This window comes from Lissotriton vulgaris, chromosome 4_1 (assembly GCF_964263255.1).
Source record: "Lissotriton vulgaris chromosome 4_1, aLisVul1.2, whole genome shotgun sequence".
In the NCBI taxonomy this organism is placed as follows: domain Eukaryota; kingdom Metazoa; phylum Chordata; class Amphibia; order Caudata; family Salamandridae; genus Lissotriton; species Lissotriton vulgaris.
In genome coordinates, this window is record NC_141691.1 from 1,586,906,087 (window position 1) to 1,586,927,364 (window position 21,278).

A 21,278-nucleotide genomic window follows, 5' to 3' on the forward strand; every position below is an offset into this window, starting at 1 on the left:
AACATGGTCAAGCAAGTTATTTATATTAGGATCACAGGTATGTCAGGAAGGTCACTCTATTTAAAGAGAAATTATCTTATGTTCAAGTGCCAAAGTCATTTTAGACCTCGCTAAAATTTCCAAGCCAATCACTCCCCCTAGTGGGGTGGTGTTGCTGTCCCCTCACAGAAAAAAGATGGGCTGGGCGGCAGCTACCGATGCCTTAACCAACAGTGTTAGACCTGGCACCTTGGTGTGAGTCTACCTTCCACTTTTTGCTGATGTGCCTCAGATGTTTTACTGCTGTTAGCTGCTCAGGGCACTGCGCCACGGCCAATCCGCGAAGCAGTGCAAGTGCTCCCAATGTAAACTGTACCTATAATTGATTTCCATGATTGGCTCATTGGATCTACTCTCAGTCCCCAGTAAAGTGCACCAGGAGTGCCAGGGCTTGTAAGAAATGCGTTACTTACCTGTAACTGCAGTTATCCAGTATTGGTATCTTTCATAGATTCACATGCCTGAATCATTCCCCGTCGTCGGGGTGGGAGTCCCTGGTAAATAAAAAAGTAATGTCATAAAGACATACATAGCAATAGGCCAGAGGCCTCTCATTAGTAACATATCCATGTCCTTTTGTAAAAAGGATCAAAACTTTGGCTAAGAGCCAATCAGATATCACCACCCTCTAGAACCTTCCTGGAAGGAGCCCTAGTCCCTCAGATTTTCGTAAGCACAGTGCTAAGTAGTGCCTACTGAGAGAAGCAGGTGAGCCCTTCCAGGGGAGGTGGGTGGGTTGCATGTGAATCTATGAAAGATAACAATACTGGATAACTGCAGTTACAGGTAAGCAACGCATTTCTTATCCAGTATTATGGGTATCTTTCATAGATTCACATGCCTGAATCAGAGTAGCAAGCAATCCTCAGCACATTTCGTATGGTACAACATGTAAAATCCCTCGATATTAGAAAACTAATTGTGAAACATAACAAGTACCAAAATACCTTATAAAAGAGAAATGTGCAAATAGGCAGTAGGGTGGAGGGATGAAAGAGAGAAGGTTCACCTCTAGAGAAATAGATGACCGAGCACAGCTTGTCCTACCGCTGCATCCTTCATAAGTTCTGAATCCAAGCAGTAGTGCCTAGTGAACGTATGTGGTGTCTTCCATGTCGCCGCTCTGCATATGTCGATAATGGGCACTCCCGCAAAGAGCACCATTGAAGTGGAGACAGCTCTGGTTGAATGAGCTCGAACTTTAGAATGCAGAGGATGTCCCGCCTGTTGGTGGCAGAAAGTAATGGCTGTAGAGATCCACCTTGAAATGGTCTGCTTTGTTAATGAAAGACCTTTTCTGGGTCTGCTAAAGGCAATAAATAGTGGATTGGATTTCCGAAACTGATCCGTTATATGGATGTAGAACTTCAGACATCTCTTTAGGTCCAAGGAATGGAGAGACTTTTCTGCTGCGGTGATTGGAAATCGGGAAGTAAGTCCGCAGAACTATAGGCTCATTTAGATGAAAGTTTGACGGAAACTTTGGTATGAACTTAGGATTAGTCCTTAGGATAACCCTGCCCTGTTTGAACTGTAAGAAAGGATCTTGAATGGAGAAGGCTTGGAGCTCACTCACTCTCCTTGCTGATGTGAATGCTAATAAGAGCTGTTTTCCATGACAGGTATTTGATGTCTGCTTTGTGTATTGGCTCAAAGGGGTGTTTCATTAACTGAGCAAGTACGATGTTGAGCTGCCAGGTAGGTGGCAGAGCCCTCACTGGAGGAAATGTCCTGAACAATCCTTTCAGGAACTGCTTGACCTGTCTATTGAACCAGAGAGAAGTACCAGACAAAGATCGCCTAATACCGAGATATAGCCGCCAGGTGGACTTTTATTGAGGCGTGTGCCAATCCCAAGTTAGCCAGATGAAGCAGGTAAGGCAGAATCTGTGCCGGCGATGACGAGAATGGGTGTATCCTGTTTGTCTTACACCATATACAGAATCTTTTCCACTTCAGGGAATACGTTTTGTTGGTACTGTCGGCCCGAGCCAAGACTACCCTGCATTCTTGAGGAAGATCTAAATCCTGGAACTCTCTGAACTCAGGAGCCAAGCCGATATTTTGAGAGATGCTGGATCCGGATGTTGGACTTGCCCGCGGTTCATGGTGAGGAGAGTCGGGCTTGGTCTGAATGGAATTGGCGGTTCCACCGACAGGAGGTGAAGTTCCGTAAACCAGTGTTGGTGCAGCCACGCTGGGGCTATCCGGATTAGGGTGCAATGCTCTGTCTTCATTTTCCGGAGAATCCTGGGAATCAGGGGTAATGGAGGAAATGAGTATGCAAAGATGTTGCACCATGCGATCGAAAATGCATTCCCGAGAGACTCCTTCTGGGGACGCCAGCTTGAGTAGTATTGGCATTTTGCGTTGAGTTGCGTCGCAAATAGATCCAGGTGAGGTCTGCCCCAATGGGAGAAAACTGCGTTGAGAAGATGTTGATCTAGCTCCCACTCGTGGCAAAGGGAGCGTTGCCTGCTTAGAGAGTCCGCCAGGGTATTGTCTGCTCCTGGGACATACTCTGCCAGTAAAGAAATGCTTTGAAGCAGCCATTTCCGAATACGTTGAGATTCGTGCGATAACGTTAGAGATAGAGTTCCCCCTTGTTTGTTCAGATAGTGCATTGTGGTGGTGTTGTCAGTTCTCAAAAGCACTGGGGAATCCTTGATCCGAGGCAGGAATGCTCGTAGTGCCAGATAGACTGCCCTTAACTCGAGAAGGTTGATGTGCAGCTGTTTTTCTGCCAGAGACCATAGCCCGCTGATCTGGAGTTCCTGCAGAAAGGCACCCCATCCCTCCAATGAAGCATCTGTGGTAATCACATGTGGTGAGACTGGTAGTAGGAATGGAAGGCCCTGGTTCAGATTTCGTGGTTGAAGCCACCAGCCTAGGGCCTGCACCATGGATGTAGTGATCTGGATTAAATCGTCGAAGGATCCTGTACATTGGATCCACTGAGCGGATAACGCCTCCTGCAGCGGCCGCATACGAAGGCGGCAGTGTGGAATCAACAGGATGTTGGAGGACATCATCCCCAATAATGATTTGTATAGGCGCACGTGATTGTCTTTTTGGCCTGAATCCGGGCTGCCAGAGACCTTAGTTTGAACTCCCGTTCATGTGACGGGAAGGCTTTTTCCTGAGCTGTATCCAGGACCGCTCCCAGGAAAATGAGACGCTGAGAAGGCTATAGGACAGGCTTTTCCTGGTTGACAGAGAGTCCCAGGTTTTTGAAGAGTTGCAGACAGGTGTTGGAGGACATGCTCACGCCTGCGAAAGTAGGTGCCTTGACGAGCCAGTCGTCCAAGTACGGGAAGACTTGGTGATGGTGTTGGCGAAGGTATCCTGCCACCGGAGACAGGCATTTTGTAAAAATGCGTGGTGTCAATTTCAGCCCGAAGGGCAACACCCAGAGTTGGTAGTGCTTGCCCGCCACAGCAAACCTGAGGAATTGTCTGTTTCTTGTGGACCGGTATGTGGAAGTAGGCGTCTTGGAGGTCTAAAGACACCATGAATTCTTTCGTATTGAGGAGCTGCAGCACCTCCTGGATGGACACCATATGGAACGGTTTCTTGAGGTATCCGTTGAGGTCTCTTAAGTCCAATATAGGTCTCCACTTTTTCTCCTTTTTCCTTATCAGGAAGAAGCGAGAATAGAATCCTTTGCCCTTCTGATCTCTGGGGACTGGTTCTATAGCTCTCTTCTGAAGCATTAGAGAAAGTTCCTTTAGGAGGAGATGTAGATTTTTGTGGTTCATCGGACTTGGAGAATTCGAAGGAGGAGTTTCCACAAACTCCAAAGAATGTCCGAACTGGACCAGCTGAAGGACCCAGCGATCTGTTGTAATTTGTTGCCAATTGTGGAGGAAGGATGAGATTTTTCCTCCAACTGCGTAAGGTGGAGAAGAAGTGGAGGCCTGTGGGAGAAAGAGGTCATTGCCTTCTGGTTGTGTCTTTCTTCCCTCCTCGTCCACGAAAGGAAGATTTGTTGTATGATGACTGATTTTGTTGCTGCTGCCTTTGTTGGTACTGGGGTTTGTACTGTTGGTTTGAGCCGTACGATGATTTGTACCCCTGATAGCTACCTCTCTAAGGTTGTCCTCTTCCTCTGGAGCCCCGAAAGGAAGTATTCCTGAACTGGAGAGTACCCAGGGCTTTCGCGATATCAGTATCTGTTTTGATACCTTGCAGCATCTCGTCTATCTGCTCCCCAAATAGTAGCTTGCCATCAAACGGCATGTCCAATATCTTGGCCTGCACTTCCGGAAAGATGTGGCTTTAAGCCATCCTTGGCGCCTTAGGACCGCAGCCCCTGCCAGCTGCCGAAATCCTGTGGAGACTATATCCATTGCACGTTGATCATCTCCGAAGCTGAACGTTCGCCTTCGATTAGAATCTTTTTTGCCTCTTCCTTTTGCTCTTCTGAGCTAGTTCCCAAATATGGGGCAATATCCACCCACGTCTGGCGGTTGTAGCGCCCTAACAGAGCTAAAGAATTAGCCGCTCGTACTGTTCGGGCCGACATGGATGAAAAATGTTTGCCAATATTATCCAGTTTACGACCCTCTTTTCCCAGTGGCGCAGACAACGCAGCCGATGGATTATTAGACTTACGCTGCGCAGCCTGGGTAACAACAGAGTCTGGTTTTGTGTGTCCCGTAAGGCATGCTGGAGCTGTGCCTGGAGCCTTATACTTTTTGTCATGCCTGGGTAGAAGTGGAGGCAAAGATGAGGGATTCTTCATTATTTTCACTCCCTGATCCCAAATATAATCAATAATGGGAATGGTTCTTACCCAGCCTTTTTAAATGGCTCTTTAACCCCATGGCTGCTAGGCGTTTTCCCGTCCTGCGCTGGGGATTATTGTTTTACATTGTTTTATGACGAGCTGGCCTTGTCATCCGCGCACGGCAGGTAAGCGCCATGACGAGCCCAGCTCGTCATTAGCCTCGAAGGGGTTAAAGTCATACAGGAAGCAATCCTGAGGCTGTGGGGTCACTTCGATCTTTAATCTTGACGCAGCCCTTTCCAAGATGTTATGGAACCCTCCAATGTCTTCCGGAGGCGAGTCTGCCTGCGCTTGGCCAGGGGAAGCCGGATCTGGAATGACAATTATTCCATTTGTCGTCCTGTAGTTCTCCTTCCTCTTCTTGTGCTTCTTTTTCCTCATCAGAAGATGGTAAAGGAGGTAAATAAGTAGTTTCTGGTTGGAGGACTAGCGGAGGCGGCCTAGTGCGAGGAGGAGGGGTAGGTGTCACAAGTGATGGTGGTGGCACTACAGGAGGAGGCGGATTGGATGGAAACTGCTGTTTGTAATCCGTAATGAGAAATTGCAGATCCGCCACTGTGGATGCTGGGAGACACACCATAGGTTGTGGAGAAGGAGGAGGAGGCTGATATTCCTCCTGGAACTCCATTTCTTCTTGACCCAGGTCTTCACAGTCAGAACTTTCATGGATTTTGATGTGAAGTTCTGATGGGTTGGTTGCCGTTTGAAACATGGAGCCGTCGTCAGAGTCCTCCGTGTCCAACAGGTGAGCTGGTGGCAGTGGCTGGACTCTGTTTGGAGAAGTCAATTCTGACGTTAGATTACGCTTAATTATTCTGAAGTGTGTGTAAGAATACTTCAATGACGGTGACCCTGTCGTCGACGAGCCAGTCGACGGGGTGGTCGTCGACGGGGGAACGTCGTTGGCCATAGCAGATGTCCTTGGTGGCGTCTTAGTCGACGATGGTACTGCCGACGGCAGCGTCGTTGCTGGAGACGTCGATGGTCCCATCGACGACCTAGTCTACGCTGGTGTCGACGTCGATGGTCTCGTCGACTGCTTCGTCGCCAATGGAACTGTCGACGGAGTCTTCACTGTCGACGAGGGTCTCGTCGACGACGAAGAAGGTTTCATCGACGTCGATGGAGCTTTTGCCGTCGACAATGACTTTGGCTTAGTCGACGAGGAAGCGCTCGTCGACGGTGGCTTCGATGAGGATTTTTACATTATAATAACAGATGGAATGGACCTACCCGTCGTCGACGAGGCTGAAGTAATTGTCGACGTGGAGGAGAAGGACGATGCCATGGACGTGGAGATAGTCGTCGTCGACGTAGTAACAGCCATAACTGAAGACGTCATGAGAGGCTTTTTGAAGGTAGTATCCTGAAGAGAAAACCTTCTCAGCCATGGCCTTTGAACGAACCTCTGAAGACTTGGGCGTCTTCTTTTGAGGTGGCTCCAAAGATGGTCCTGGGGATGACGTTCTAGGCCTTTTGGGAGAGGAATGAGTACTTTTAATGGAACACTCACTCTCCCCTGAAGAGACCACCAGGTCCTTGTCCTTAATTCCCTGTAGCCAAAGCAGCAGGCGTCCCTCTCTGTCCTTCAGAGTTTTGACTGAAAAAGTGCAGCAGACCTTGCAGTCCTTCGCAGAGTGGTCAGGGTAGAGACAGTAAAGGCAGTCCTCATGTTTGTCATCAATATGAAGTCTCTTTTTCCCACAAGAGGCACAGGATCTAAATAGCCCTTTTTTAGGAGTATCAGCCATGGTAAACTGAAGAACTCCTCACAGAGAACAAATCCTGAGAGAAAAATATTGAAAAAGGTATGGAAAAAATCCAGCAATACCAAAACTGAGCAGAGCTCAGAGGAGCCTCCCTTAGCACGACGTGCGGTAGAAAATCTGAGGGACTAGGGCTCCTTCCAGGAAGGTTCTAGAGGGTGGTGATTTCGGATTGGCTCTTGGCCAAAGTTTGGTCCTTTTTTTACAAAAGGACATGGATATGTTACTAATGAGAGGCATCTGGCCTATTGCTATGTATATGTCTTTATGACATTACTTTTTTATTTACCAGGGACTCCCACCCAGACGACGGGGAATGATTCAGGCATGTGAATCTATGAAAGATACCCATATTACTGGATAAATACCAATACTGCTAGTGGGCCTGCAGCGCTGGTTGCGCCACCCACAGAAGCACCTTTTAAAATATGTCTAAGGTCTGCCATTGCAGAACCTACGTGTAGTCTGGTACTATCATGCTGGCTGGGCAAGTGCACACACTTGCCAGCCCCTAAACCTTCCCATTTCTTCATATGAGTCACCCCTATGGTAGGCCCAAGGGCAGGGTGCATTGTAAGCATAAGGTAGGACAAGCCCCGATATGTGCGGCATGTCCGAATAGTGAATTACAGCCATTTTCGTTTTTCACTATTGTAAGGCTACCTGTTCTCATAGGCCAGCATGGGCTGCTGGGATTATTACACTCTATAATCCCAGAAAGCTCAGGGAGCATGGTAGAAAGTCAAGTTTAGTATGCCTGAACTAAGAATAATAAAATACTTCTTTTAGTAAAGTTTATTTTAATATCCTGTGTTTGCAAATGCTACTTTTAGAAAGTTAGCATTTGCTTGCCTAACCATTTCAGCCCGCCTGTGCCAGGATGTATATCTGCTGTCTGGGTTGTGTGAGTGACAGGGCTGGGGGATGACAGGTGGTGAATGGAGGGATTACACCAGAGTGGGTGGTGGGAGTGCCCCTTGACTCGGAATAGGGCTGTGCTCTGCCACCACAAAGCTGGCTCCACCTCCTGGGGAGCGACTGATTACTCTGCCTGACACCTAGCCCAGGAAGAGGGAAGACTGTCAACAAAGTGCTCCCGACTGTCCTTGTCCTCTCAATGCTGGCTCCACCTCCTGCGGAGCGTCTACTGTCCCTGCCCCACACACTGAAAGGAGAAGGCAGAGTCTGCACAAGAAAGGGCTCCGTGCTGAAAAGGACTATGCAAAGGCCCCCCTGGCTTGGAAAAACAAAAGAAACTGACTATAAATGTAGGAGCCCTGCTCCTAAGAAATCAGACCCTGTTGTCCCACGACGAACCTCTGCCCAACCAGAAGGACCAAGAAAAAGCTGAAGGACTGGTCTGTAGTTTGCCTTGCTGAGGAAGGAGAGTAGAAGCCCTAAAAGGACTTTGCTTTATTGTGCTAAGAACCATCTCCAAGGGCTTGACTGAGCTTGCCCCCCCTGAACGGAACCCCAGGACCAGTGGGTTCCTTGTGTCTTCGCTCGTCTGTTGACTCGAGCCTTGTGCGCTGTGACCTGCCCCTGTGCGCTCCTGCCTGCTCGCCTTGTGCGCTGACAGCGTGAGGCGCGTACCCGGCAGAAGAAGCCTCCTGTTCGTCTTATAGTACGAGTCGCACGAGAGCAGTACGACTCGTACCCTGCAGGGGAGATCAACCGCACTATACGTGGCGCACCACAAGAAAATCAGAAAAGCCTGTTCTCCCTGCCTGTACGATGCGCCACGAAGCGCATAGCCCTCCCGACCTTTGCCCCAGCACCTGGATATCGTGCCCTAAGTGTAGTGACCCTGTTTTTGAGACCATAAGAACCTAAAGGAAGCAACGTAAGCAATTCCATGAACTTTAAAGAAACACTTGCCATTCTGAACTCTTGTGGCCCCCTCTTGAAACATCATAAAAGTGTCTTGTGATACATTAACTGCATATATATTTTTTTTTCATAAAGAATACGTATTTTTGATACAATGCACAGCCTGGTGTCCATTTGTGGGGGAATCAGTGTATTTATTGTGGAGGATTACAAATGCTTAACTGACTTACCACTCCTGAGTTTAGCCTTGACTGCTCGCACCACGCAACCTAGAGGGTGAGCAGGGGTTATCCTTAAGGGGTAGTTCCCTTTCCCTGACTAGAGGAGAGGGTCCCTGCTTGCCACAAGTGTTTACCTGTGCCAACCAGAGACCCCCAATTCTAACAAACAGTTTCCCTATCAATGATCAACAAGGACTAATGTGGGAGATCCAAGAGATTACTCATGGATACTACAAGATGAGTTTCAATCAGATCACCCACTGCAGTCAGGATCGTATCCCAATATACACCTAGCTTATGGTACTACCCCAATATATGCAGCAATGACCCCCAATCGTCAAAATTCTTCATCAGTTAAGACTAAAAAAATCTTCGCTGGGTTTGGAGACCTGGCTGCTGCTTTGATTGGGTGTAGCTCGAATATAATTCAGACACAGATTAAAAAGTGTCAACCAGTGCACCATGTTTTTTTCATCTCAGTAAAAAGGTTACAGAATTGGGTAAATGTAATTCCTTGTTGTTTTCAAGCAAAATACTGGTTTGTCACGCTATACATTCCATGCCTGGCTGTGAGGGTAAAATCTATGTATTCATTAAAGTAGCTGCTGGGTTTTATTCTCCACCTCATGCTCACCCGGTCACGAGATCTTTCAGTTTGTTATTTACATGTTAAAGTTGTGTGGCCAATACACTTCTGCCCATTAACTTGCTAACACCCACCACTGCCTCTCGGGACCTTTTACTGTTCAATAAATCTTACCAAATTATTGATGCCTTAGTCAAAATTCTTCAGGGGTCCAACAAGCCAAGGTTTTTTTTTTTTAAAGATGAAGGTCAATGATGGTTAGGTCAGACTCCTCTCCGGTTCCTGCACTAGAGAAAGGGAGCATGTATGATTTTGTGAGATTATAAATTTGGATTTTTTCGGTGACTTCCTGCAACAGCAACATAAAGCTGCTAAAGGTTCCCTATGGAAGTTAGGGTGCAGGATATACCCAGTAACTATTTTCTCTCATCAGAAGGGTCATGCAGCACGGGTATTCATCAGCCAAAGCGACATATCACTTAGAAAATGAATGAAATGAAACTTAACTTAGAAAGCTAGTCTGCGTAATACTAGTAACACACAATCCTCCTGTGTACAATAGGGCCGTAGAATTGTAAATATGAAATACTGTGGGCTTATCTAAATAAAATGTCTAATTAGTTGTATGCCATAGGGAAAGTTTTTTTTCACATGTGCGTCCCAATTATTCCAAGGAGCCAGTTTCATCTTGCCCCTTGACTTCAGAGTATAGAGATACTCTTTTGGATTTTAGAGGACAAATTACTTTGAGTGCCACTAATTAGGGAGAACAGCATCACTGCGATTTGAGACACAAGCAGAGTTCTGAGCATCCTTTCTTCAGGGCAACACATCAACAGTATGCTAACCTGCACTTTGAAAAGTTTTTTAGGGGGAAGAAAGAGTCTGACTAGGGACGGGCAGTTAAAAAGCAGAACCAGAGGCACTGTACAGCTGCTTGCTGCGTCCTTCCTGCAGCCGCCAGGCCCTACTGCTTCTCATTAGGATAGCACTGAGTCAACAATACGACAGAGGCAATTGGGGATGGTGATAACCTCCCTTACTGCCAATACCCACAGCAAAGGTAAGGAGTCAGAGTGGCCTGAGGGCAAACAGACCCCGTATTGCATACGGGATCACAGTGGAGCCTGAAGATGATCCTGTGGTCTTGGCACAGAGGAGTAGCACAGCGGAGACCTTATGAGAGGAGAGTGATCTTCCACTGTAGATTAACAACTGGTTAGGGCCTTACTCAGGTATAGGTGCTGCCCTGAGGTAGGTGCTATGATGACCCACAAAGTGAGTAAATGTGGCACCATAAACAAAAGGACTTATTTTTTTAATTAAGTTCTCTTATTAAAACAATGATCTGTATGTATAATTTTACAATCTTGCTGTTACTTCTGTACAGTCCAGTTCAATTGATAACCACTTTATTCGATTTTTCAAAAAAGTATGCTATATACAATAAAAAACATTTCAACAATTCATAAAATGCATACAGTACATTCAAGTATCATAAAATAGCAATAAATAACATATAAAAAGGTTTCCTCATTTAAAATCCATAATTCATAGTCAATATAATTCAGCTATCCTAAAAACCCCCATGACTACAATGCAAGTCTCTTCTTCCTACTTCGAAAGGATGCAACAAGAAAACTTGCCACGCTATACATTGTTGCAGGTGATTCCAGTAGTAGCAAGAAAAGTAAAGCAGGTTTAGCCTGTAAAAATGCTTTCTCTTTCAACAGGGGAACAATAAACTTCCTTCTGGCATCGTGATAGAAAGGGCAGAACAGCATGAAGTGCATAGTATCTTGTGATGAAAAATCATCACATTTACATACGGCCACATCTTCAGGCTTGGACCATCCAGTTTGTTCACTTAGAACCATATGGATCTGATTAAACCGGAGCTTTGTTAGTAGCCATCTATGGAATGGGTTAGTAACGACTGCTAAATATGGTTGATAAGCAGGAAATTACCATAATGGGCCCTGACAGTGGGTTTACTTAGTTGTTTTTCCTACCACTCCAGTTCCTTGTATTTAGGAAAGTTAATTTTAACCCAAGTCAGGTCTGCCTTTTTCAATCCAGAAGGATTGGAAAAGATCTCTGGTCGCCCCAGTTCTGTTACTGACTGCTTGATGTATGCTAACTATTGAATGTCCTTAGCCTTGTCTAGGTTTAAGCAGTCCTTAAGTATTTTATGGTTCAAGGTAAGATTAGTGTTAATCCAAACTCTGATCCACAATAGGATGGGTGCCATTGCTATAGTGTCGCTTATGTATCCCATCCCCAACTCCTGATGGACCGAAAAGGTAGCGGTCGATTTGGGGACACTCAAAAGGGAACGAAGAAATTTGTTTTCCTCCCTTTGGATAGTGTCACCTTTTACGTATCCCCAAAGGCCCGCCTGTACAGTCACTTAATATACATTTCTACATCAGTACACATAGGACTTCAACATCACGGGTCCTCGTCCCAGACGCGGTCTTCTTCTGCAAAGGACTTTTTATGACGGAGAGCCTCCAAATATCAAGTGGACTGGGAAAGGAGAACGCGGTTTTACCTCACACAGGGAATAAGGATACTGATACTTTCCCGGTAAACATCTGTTCTTGGCATGTACAGCTGTTGATTCACATGCTTTGCATACTCCTGTCATTCGGTTTTGGGTCCGGATGTTTGCAGTTTGTTTTTCTTCAAAAGAATTCTTTTCAGTCACGAGGTAGGTGACTCATCCTTTTGGTGATAGTGTGCATGGGCATCAACTCCATTGTAACATTGTTTTCCCGCAGAGGGTGAGAATGGAGTAAGAAAGAGTAGAATAGAGATGTCCATGCATATGTATGTATACTAAAGAGAACTGCACCAGCTACAGGTACCTGGGGATGCAGGTGGGCGCATGAGACTTTTGCTGTACATGCCAAGAACGGATTTACTGGATAAGTAACATCTGTTTGAGGCATGCGAGCTGTAGATCACATGCTTTGCATAGACTGTATAGCAGTATTCTCCCAAAGCGGTGGCTAACCTGTAGCTACTGGAGTGGTCTGAAATAGTGTTTTAAGTACTGCTTGGCCCACATTAGCTTGTTGTCTCGCTAACACATCTACACAATAGTGTTTGGCGAACGTGTGCGGTGTAGACCATGTTGCAGCTTTGCAAATGTTAACTATGGGGATGTTTCCTAAGAAAGCTATAGTAGCCCCTAACTTGTGAGTGGTATGAGCTCCAGAGGGTGCAGTTAGAGTTCTTTTTGCTTTTGCAAAACAAGTTTGAATGCATTTAACATTTCACCTTGCAGTACCTGATTTGGAGACAGGATTGCCCTTGTGTGGTGGTGCAAAAGCAACAAAAAAGTTGTTTAGTTTTACGAAATAATTGTTCTTTCCTTGTAATATAAGAGTGCTTTTCTGACTTCTAAGATGTCTAGAGCTCGTTCTGCAACAGAATCAGATTGAGGGAAGAATACAGGTAATTCTACAGAATGATTTATGTGAAATGCAGATACTACTTTAGGTAGAAATTTGGGGTTTGTACGAACCAATTTGTCTCTGGGCAATTGGAAAAAAGGTTCTTCTATGGTTAGTGCCTGTAGTTCACCCACTCTCCTCAGTGAAGTGATTGCCATGGGGAAATCGGTTTTACAAGAGAGAAACTGTGGCTCTCATTTATACACTAGTTTAAAGGGTGGCCCTATTAATATTGTGAGGACCATGTTAAAATTCCACAGTGGGGCAGGTGGGAGCCTTGCTGGTAGGACTCTTCAGTCCTTCCCTGAAAGCTTTAATTACGGCACTCTGAAAAGTGATAAACATTGCCTACTTTGTAGATACGCAGCTATTTGAGCAAGATGAAGCCGGATGGAGGTGTAAGCCAATCCTGACTGCTGCATTTGTAACAGATATCAGATGATGTTTTGTATGAAAGCATCAAGAGAGTTGATGTGATTGTAAAAAAAGCGTTTCCATTTAGCTGCGTAGCAGGCTCTTGTGGTAGGCATTCTGGCCTCACAGATGATGTTCATGCAGTCTGGTGGAAAGTTCAGATAACCAAACTATGACTCCAGGAGCCAGATCGCAAGGTTCAGTTGTTCTGGATCTGGGTGTCTGATTTCTCCATAGCTCTGTGTGAGGAGACTAGATGTTAGGTGCAGCTTTTGATGCGGGACCAGAGACCGCTCCAACAGGGTTGTGAACCATGGTTGACGGGCTAATGTGGGAGCTACTAGGATCAGATGTTTGCCCGAGCTTCCGAACCACTGATGGAATGAGTGGGAGAGGCAGAAAAGAGTAGGCAAATATCCCTGACCAGTTCATCCATAGTACACTGCCCTTGGAGAGCGGGTATGGGTACCTGGAAGCGAAGCTTTGTCATTTCGAGTTTTGTTGTGTGGCAAACAGATCTGAGGGACTAACCAACTTTGGAAGTATAAGAGGAGAACCAGAGGGTAGAATTCCCATTTGTGTATTTGCTGCCTCTGCCTGCTGAGGAAATCTGCAATCTGGTTGTTCACTCATAGGAGGTGTTCCGCTAGGAGATAGTTTTTGTGGTGAATGGCCAACCTCCAGATGTCTTAGGCTAAGTGGGACAGTTGGAGAGAGTGTAACACCCCTACCCCCCTGTTTTTGTAAGTAATACATGGCTGTTATGTTGTCGGTATGAACTAAAGACAGTTTTGCCAACCAGGTGAGTTTGAAATGCCTTGAGAGCTAGAAAGATTGCAAGCAGTTCTAGATGGTTGATGTGGAGCAACTGTGGAGTCCATAGGCCTTGCACTGTGCGGTGCTAAAGAAGAGTTCCCCAGCCAGTGAGGGACGCGTCCGATGTTAGTAATGTCTGTGGAACTGGGTCTATGAAGGGCCGTCCTTTTGATACATTTTGTGGGTTCCAGACTGCAGAGAGCGAGAAATGCAGCTACTTACCAATGCTAGATCGGTTACCAGACCCTGTGATTGGTTCCACTGACTCGCTAAGCATTCCTGAATGGGGACGCATGTGCAGCCTGGCATGGGGAAACGATCATGATGCAAGATGCCATCATTCCCAGTAGTTGCATATATACCAGAGATGGAATAGAGTGATTGGATTGAAAAGGGAGAACTAAAGCCAGAATGTTGCAAATTCTGGCTGTATTGGAAAAGGCCAGAGCCTTTTGAGTAATTAAGGTGGCTCCTGGAGTATTGGCAGGCTGGAGATGTGATTTTAGCACATTGACTTCAAACCCCAGTTGATCTAGTAACTGAATTGATCTGTGAGTGTGCTGGAGACATTTTGGATACGTACTGGCTTTGATGAGCCGTTCGTCCAAGTAGGGGAAGACATGGATGTGTTGTCTTCTCAGGCGAGCAGCGACTACCGCGAGACACTTTGTGAAGACTCTGGGGGCAGTGGTGACTCCGAACGGGAGTACCTTGACCTGGTAATGTTGACCTGCTATCACAAATCTGACAAAGTTTGCGATGAGCGGGATGGATTGGAATATGGAAATAGGCGTCCTTTAAGTCTAGAGTAGACCGAAAGTCACACTCTTGCAGAAGTGGTAGAACTTGTTAAAGTGTTACCATGTGAAAATGGTCTGACTATGTAAAGATTTCGTTCTCAGAAGTCCAATATTGGTCTGATAGAACCGTCCTTTTTCGGTATTAGAAAGGCAAAGGAGTAGACGCCCGACCTGTGGTGTTGTGATGGTACAAGCTCTATAAACCCTTTTAGAAGGAGAGACTGAACCGCTTGTTTGAGGAGGCGTAGGTGATCCAGTGAGAGATGGTGTGATCTTGGGGGAATGTTTGGAGGATTGTTGGTGAACTCTAGGCAGTAACCAGAACGGATAATTTCCAGTACCCACTTGTCCATTGTTCTGGACTGCCAGACTGGTAGGAAATCTGAAAGTTGCCCCCCAGACAGGTATTAAATGGTCGGGGGGAGCGTAGGGAAGTCACTGTCATTGTGCCGCTTTGCTCCCACAACTGCAGAATTATTTGTGCCTGCTGCCTGCCTGATCGCCGCTGAGCTTACCTGCATTTTACTTAACTATTTAAAGTTTATTTTCACTCGGTTTGCGCGTTTGCTGTGCTCCCCCCTCCGCCTCCATTTTGTTTGTTGTTGTGCTCATCTTTAGCCCGCCCCGCCTCCCAGCTGAGACGCCCTCGCCCCTCCCCCTCCACCATCCATATATGACAGGTGTTTTCGCGCGCAGCGTTCACGCGCAGCGACCGCGCCCAATCCGCGCCAAAGGTAAGCCTGTCTACGCCCGTCCGCGCCTGGACCGCGCCCAGCGCCAGACCCCCTGCCCCTCGCGCTGCCCAGCCCTCCCGCATCACCTACGATGCCGCCACCCTCCTAGCCCTCAACCCCGGTCGCGCCCCCAACTGCGTCCAAGCAGCTCCTGGACACACCCATGGACCTTTCTCCTGCTACTCCTGCAAATTCAGCGGCACCGACAACATCTCCGCTACGACCACACCACAGATTCCCGACCCCAACCACCTACAATGCATCCTTCTCAACACCCGCTCGGTCCACAGACATGCCATTGACCTATGGAATCTACAAGACACCATCTCTCCAGACATCGCCTTCCTAACGGAAACATGGATGAACGCTTCCTCCGCCCCAGACATCACCATTGCCATCCCTGAAGACTATAAGATCACTCGCAAAGACCGTACCGGCCACACAGGAGGAGGAATCGCTATCGTCCATAAGAAATCAATCCGCATCTCAACCAGCTCTGACGCCAACCTCGCCAACTCCGAACACCTTCACTTCCAGATCCACATCAACCCCAAGACCACACTCAGAGGCACCCTCCTCTACAGACCACCAGGACCCCGTGCAAAATTCAGTGAAGACATCACGGACTTCATCACTCCACACGCGCTCCCCTCCAAAGAATACATCCTTCTGGGAGACCTCAACTTTCACCTTGAAAAGATCAACGACCGCAACACCACCACCCTCTTGGACAACCTCGCCAACCTCGGACTTAAACAACTGGTCACTTCCCCCACCCACATCGCAGGTCACACACTCGACCCCATCTTCACCTCCAGCAATCATGTCTCCTTCAGCCACACTACGGATCTCCTCTGGACTGACCACAGCTGCGTTCACCTCACCTACAACAAGCCAAAACCCACCAACCACCTCCAACCAACTCTGCAAAGAAACTGGAACAAAATCACCACCGACCAGATCTCCTCATCGCTCCTTCTAAACACCCCAGCCCACTCCTCTAACCCAAACCAAGCCGCCGCCAACTTCACCCTATGGTTATCCAACACCGCCGACACCTTAGCACCACTGAAAAAACGTCAAAGCAAACCTGGCAACAAGAAGGCCTCATGGTTCAACGATGATCTTAAGAAGTCCAAGAAACTCTGCCGCTCCCTTGAAAAGGCCTGGAAAAAAGACCCAACCACCAGCACCAAGGACGCCTTCAAAAACGCCACCCGCACTCACCACCAACTAATCCGAAAGGCCAAGAAAACAGCATTCAAAGATCGACTTGACAACAACGCCCACAACAGCAAGGAACTTTTCAACATCGTCAAGGAATTTTCCAATCCCTCGGCCAACTCCAACGACATCACCCCCTCTCAAGCCCTCTGCGACTCCCTAGCCTCATTCTTCCACAACAAGATTGCAGACATCCACAACAGCTTCAACAACCAACCCGGAGACCAACCCACCCAACCATATGTTGAACATTCTCCCCCCTTGAACACCCTTAACGACTGGAACCCAATCTCCACTGAGGACACCATCCGCCTGATGAACTCCATCCACTCAGGATCCCCCACAGACCCATGTCCTCACCACATCTTCAACAAAGCAGACTCCGTCATAGCACCGCACCTCCGAGACGTCATCAACTGCTCCTTCAACTCCGCCACCTTCCCGGAAAACTGGAAACACGCTGAACTCACCGCCCTTCTGAAAAAACCCACAGCGGACCCCACCGAACTCAAAAACTACCGCCCCATTTCGCTCCTTCCATTCCCGGCCAAAGTAATCGAGAAAGCTGTCAACAACCAGCTCGCCGCTTTCCTCGAAGACAACAAATCCCTCGACTCCTCACAATCTGGCTTCCGAGCAAAACACAGCACTGAGACCGCCCTCATCGCAGCAACAGACGACATTCGAACTCTACTGGACAATGGAGACACAGTCGCCCTCATCCTCCTCGACCTCTCTGCAGCATTCGACACAGTCTGCCACAGCACCCTTTTACAACGCCTCAGTAACATCGGAATACAAGGAAAAGCACTTGAATGGATCACCTCGTTCCTCACCGGAAGAAACCAGAGAGTCCGCCTTCCACCATTCAAGTCCGAGGCCACTGAAGTCATCTGTGGCGTACCACAAGGATCCTCACTCAGCCCCACCCTCTTCAACGTATACATGAGCCCCCTCGCGGCCATCGCCCGCCAACACAACCTCAACATCATCTCTTGCGCGGATGACACTCAACTAATCCTTTCTCTCACCAAGGACCCCAGCACCGCCAAAACTAACCTACACGAAGGAATGAAAGAAGTTGCTGAATGGATGAAACACAGCCGTCTGAAACTGAACTCAGATAAAACAAAAGTCCTCATCCTAGGTACATCCCCCTCTGCATGGGACGACTCTTGGTGGCCGGAAGCCCTTGGAAAAGCACCCATCCCGACAGACCACGCACGGAACCTAGGCGTTATCCTGGATTCTTCACTTTCAATGAACAGACAAGTCAGCGCCGTATCCTCATCCTGCTTCAACATTCTTCGCATGCTCAAAAAAACATTTCGCTGGATCCCCACCGAAACCAGGAAAACAGTCACCCATGCTCTGGTCACGAGCCGACTGGACTACGGAAACACCCTCTACGCAGGTACTACCGCTAAACTCCAGAAGAAACTCCAACGAATCCAAAACGCCTCAGCCAGGATCATATTAGACATCCCGCGCAACGAACACATCTCTGGTCACCTGAAAGACCTCCACTGGCTACCCGTCAATAAGAGAATCACTTTCCGACTGCTAACCCATGCACACAAATCACTCTACGACATTGGACCAGAATGCCTCAACTCACGACTGTCCTTCTACACCCCCTCCCGCCAACTACGTTCTTCCAGCCAAGCCCTCGCCACTGTACCTCGCATCAACAAGACCACCATGGGAGGCAGATCCTTCTCATACCTGGCTGCTAAAACATGGAACTCACTCCCCACTTACCTTCGCCTTACCCAGAACCACCTAGCATTCAGAAAGCAACTTAAAACGTGGATATTTGACAAGTAATCCTCCTCCCCTTCCTAAGCGCCTTGAGACCCTCTGGGTATGTAGTGCGCTATATAAATTCTCTGACTTGACTTTACTGCTTTGTGTTGGAGGGGGCGGTGCGTGTATTTGATCCTCTACCTCTGCCGTTGTTGCCTCTGTAACCCCCTCTGAAGTAACCCTTAGAGGCAGAGGGTTGGTAGTTGTCCTTGTAGGTGGTGGTAGTCTCTGAAGAGGTATGTTTGGACTCTGCGGTGGAAGGAGCGCCGAAAGGAACCACGTGCTTGTGTTAGCCGAATGGCTCCCATAGATTTGGCCATTTCAGTGTCTTTCTTCGTTTTTTCCAGTGAGGAATCTACCACAGGGGCCAAAGAGGTGTTCTTTTTAGGTTTCGCCTATTACCATTCGCTTGCGAATGGAATAGGCGAAAATTCAAGGGCTTGATCGACTAGTGAAACCACTGCGGTTTCTTCACAGTGCACGTGAGGTCACGTGACCACAAAAGCAGGTCACGTGACCACACAAGCACGAGCATCTCCCTAATCCGCCTGCCTCCCCTAGCTCGCATTCACGCCCCCCCCACCAGGCTCTCACGCCCCCATCAGGCTTCCCTCCTAACCCGCCTGCCTCCCCTCGCGCATTCCCGTATTGTGTCTTTCATAGATTCACATGCAACCCCTCCCGCCTTCCCTGGAAGGACTCACCTAATTCTCTCAGTATCACGCCTTCTTAGCTTAGTGCGTACGAAAATCTGAGGGACTGAGGCTCCTGACAGGAAGGTTCTAGAGGGAGGTGACAGCGGATTGCCTCTTCTCTATAGTTTGGTCCTTTTTACAAAAGGGACATGGATATGTTACTAAGGTGAGGCCTCTAGGCCTACTTTTCTATACATATGTCTATAGGACATTACTTTTTATGTACCGGGGACTCCCATCCCGACGACGGGGAATGATTCAGGCATGTGAATCTATGTAAGACACCCATAATATAGGATAACACGCCACACCTGAAGAAGAAATTAGGACAAAACAAAGGAAGAGGAAAGAAAGTGAAACAGGGGAAAAGGGGGGTGGAGGAGGCAGGCTACTCAGGGCAATGCAAGTCCATGCCCCTCCATTAGCGCATCCCGTCCCACCCCACTTAAATCCAATGCAGCAATTACTAGGTACACCCAGGGGGGGGGGCTACGACTAGTAAAACTATCCCATCATCCAGCTGGGTGGCAGCCCCCTTCCCAGCCTGCCTCCAACCTGTCCCACCAGGGTCAAGTGCACCATAATTCTACAGCACCTTCAGGTAGGTCCTCAAATATGTATCAGCCCTAGTTGTCTGCCATCTGTTCACTCAAGTGTTTGTGGGTGCACACCAGCTGAGTCCTCACATGAGATGGCAGCGGTGGTAACGGCCTCTGCCAAACACCCTGGCTGCTTCTCGCTCCCATTGTTGTGTTTCTAGGTCCAGAGTACCATCAGATTACACTACCACTCTCGCAGATCTTAAACAGTGTCTACGTCGTCTTAGGAGTAGGTGGGGGCCAACCCCATGTCGTAGTGCATCTCAAGCCAGTCCCACAGACGCCGATGGCTGACCATCATTATGGATTTCCAGCCAGTTCAAAGTTTTCTTGGGTGTAAAAGAAATGAGAACGGCCATCATTCATTACCTTCAGTTTGGCGGGGTAGAGCAACATGTACTTCATGCCCATCGTTCTCAGCTTCTGGTTGAATCCACTAAAGGACTGCCGTTGCAGCTGGACTGCCTTTGTGTAGTCAGGAAAGATGAGTATAAAGCTATTTTGAAAGATCATATCTCCGTGGTTCAGCACCCCATGAAGGATTTCATCCCGATCCCTGTAGTTGAGAAATGTTTGCTATTATTTAGTTCTGGGCGGAACTTCGTTTCGGCAGTGGGGCCAGTGACCGGTTTGCCCTTTCCACAACAAAAAAAATTAAATGTCGAATTTGAGAGTGCCGTCATGATCCATTCTTCCAGTAAAGTCTGATGCATTACCTACAGCGCCCTCAGGGAATCCAATAAATTTTAACGGTCCTCTGCATTTTACATCCGTACCTCCAACCTACATGAAAGAACTTCAAAGGAGGTCACGGCTGCCTTCAGCGTGGAAACCTCCTCGAGCAGTTCCGTGACCGGTCTCTCAATTGTTTGTAGCTCTAATAAAAGAGAGAGGGACCCCACAACCAAAGGGACAGGATACCAGGTTGACTATTAAGTCAGGCAAAAAATCCCTTTGGAACACCTTTTAACAATGACACAACATTCAACAAGTAATGAATAATAACAAACAAATAAACACAATACTATACTCATGAGGCAAAACACAGATAAAATTATGAAGAATTCTGGTACAATTTATTATACAATGCAAAGTTAAAATACAATAATTCAACACTAAATAAAACAACGGGGAAGAGCAAATTAAAAGGAAGGAAACAGATTCCTATTAGTAAAAAAAGGAGGCATGGAAGGAAAATTAAATTCAGCGAGTAAACCGTCAGAATTATTTTCTAAACATTATAGTACACAATCCTCCTTTTATCATGCGACGCGTTTCGGTGGATCATATGGTCAGACCACCTTCATCAGGTTTAAGCATAGTTTCTTCCCCTTAAAATTCTTGAAACTTCTAAACCACAACAGCTTCTCATAAGCGTTTCCTACGTAAAAGAACACCTTTTTCTCGTCAGGTGAGTTGAAAAACTTCACGGACTCGACAATCTTTATATATATTTATAACGATGTATTTAAAGTAGTAAAGTGAGAAAGCCTTAGAC

General features: G+C 47.3%; 1 protein-coding gene across 1 annotated transcript in view; it reads right to left on the reverse strand.

Moving 5' to 3' along the window:
- VCPIP1 (valosin containing protein interacting protein 1) overlaps positions 1-21,278 on the reverse strand; it is a 123,070-nt gene that overhangs the window by 78,792 nt on the left and 23,000 nt on the right. The gene's annotated exons all lie outside the window — the stretch shown is intronic.